A 2136-nucleotide genomic window follows, 5' to 3' on the forward strand; every position below is an offset into this window, starting at 1 on the left:
TGGAGGAGAAGTCCATTACCTGCTATTAAGTTCACTTAGAGAATAGCCACTGCCATTAGCAATGGTAACATGGAATAGACTTAGTTTTTGGGTACTTGCCAGGTTCTTATGGCCTGGATTGGCCACTGTTGGAAACAGGATGCTGGGCTTGATGGACCCTTGGTCTGACCCATTATGGCAGTTCTTATGTTCTTAAATTATCCAAATCTTTCCAGTCCCTAAGAAAGGAAAATTGGTTCTTACCTGCTAATTTCATTCCTAGTACCACAGATCAGTCCAGACTTCTGGGTTTTGCCTCCCCTCCAGCAGAGAGACAGAGAAGTTTTGACTGACCCTGGCCTATGTCCTGAGGTGCCACCTGCTGTTCATCAGTATCAAAGCAGAATGTCCCAAAAATCAACTATCCAACAAAACTAACTGTGACTACTCTCCACCCAGGCCAGGGACACATCCCACTCACAATCCCCAAGTGGAAGCAGAGCCCATGATAACTTTTGATAACTTTCAAAATTTGGAAGACTGTAACCACTTATCTGCAGACTGTATTAAAACAACAGTGGGGGAGCCGCCGGTTTGAGAGAGGAGGATATGGGGCTGAAGGACAAGAAACACCGGAAGGAGCCGCACGAGACCCGAGCTCTGCCCCCCCCCCCCCCCCCGACGTCAGGGAAGCTGCTGTGGGTATATTAAGAGCCCCACAGCGGCGCGCAGCCGCCGGCGTGCTGCCAAATCCGCGCGCCAAAGGGGCGCGCCTCTGGGCGTTTTTTCTTTGGCAGAAAGTTACCAACTGATGGGGAGAAAGAGGAAGGTTAAGACCTCAACGCCGATGGCAAAGGAAGTTCGAGGCCCCATGGACGCTCACCTTCAACGGAGGAGGGTGAGTTATAATCTGAGAGAGCTGGCTACTGAAATATCTTTTTCATCAGGGGACTCCAGGAGTCCGCCCCAGAACCAAACATCCATTTCAATCCTGGTAGGAGGGGGCCCAATGAAGTTATTGTGGACTCCCCCCAATTGGCAATAAAATCAGATAATGTACCAGGGGTAGTTGTTAAAGTTCAGGATATGGCTATGGGAGCAGTTGGAGAGAGAGTACTGCAGAAGAGGGTATTGAAAGACCCCTCCCAAATTTGGGATCAAGCATACCTGAACCTGAAAACATTTCCTTAATGATGTATGGCGGGCAGTAACCAACATGGATAGGAGATTAGTCCAATCCATGAACCAAGCCACTGCTTTACCACAGACACTAAGAAAGCCCTAGGGGATCATGAAAAGAGACTGAAAGATTTAAAGCAACTAATGCGGCTACTGCACACAAGTAGCACTATTCAGGCATCAGGATCTGCATTTATGAAGGACACTTTAATGATATATAGGCAATTGGAAAATATGGATAATGTGTTAAGAAAAAAAATCTTCGTATATTGAATTTCCTATAACTAGACTTTGTCTGCTAATGAATTATTTAAGAAATACTCAAAAGAAATTTTGGGTATTTCTGAGGAAATAATAATTTCCAATTTGTATTATGTATCAAATGTAAAAAAAACCTTGCAAAGAATGATGGTGATATGGATATACTCCAACCAGAAAGCCCCAATTTGACATCTTTTTGGAGGCTCGGTGGATAATATCCAGATAAGATCGACCTTGGTTGTGGTATTTGCATTGGAGAGCCAGAAAAATCTGGTTCTCCAGAAATACTTTTTGAATAAAAACTTTGCTTTTTGTGGACAAACAATGCAAATTTTTCCTGATGTGTCGAGGGCAACCCAACACAGAAGGAAACAATTTTGGTATTGAAACAGAGGGTATTGGCTCTTGGAGCCACTTTCTTTTTAAAATATCCCTGTAAATGTATGATTTCATATCAAAAAAATAAGTTTGTTTTCATTGATCCAGGGCATTGGAAGTTTTTCTTCAAGATAAAAGTGGCTAAGTGGGTTATAGCCCTTATTGGTGAATAAGTTTGGTAAAAATGATAAGTCTCTCTTGTTTATGAAGGGTCATAATTACCTTTATTATTATTTTAGTAAAACAAAAGGCCCCTTAGATAAAGGGGTCTGTATATGTTTGTTACAGAATAATTTTTTTCCTGTATTGTAAGCAAATTATGATTTATGTTGTAACATT

The sequence above is a fragment of the Rhinatrema bivittatum genome, chromosome 8 (genome assembly GCF_901001135.1).
Source record: "Rhinatrema bivittatum chromosome 8, aRhiBiv1.1, whole genome shotgun sequence".
NCBI lineage: Eukaryota > Metazoa > Chordata > Amphibia > Gymnophiona > Rhinatrematidae > Rhinatrema > Rhinatrema bivittatum.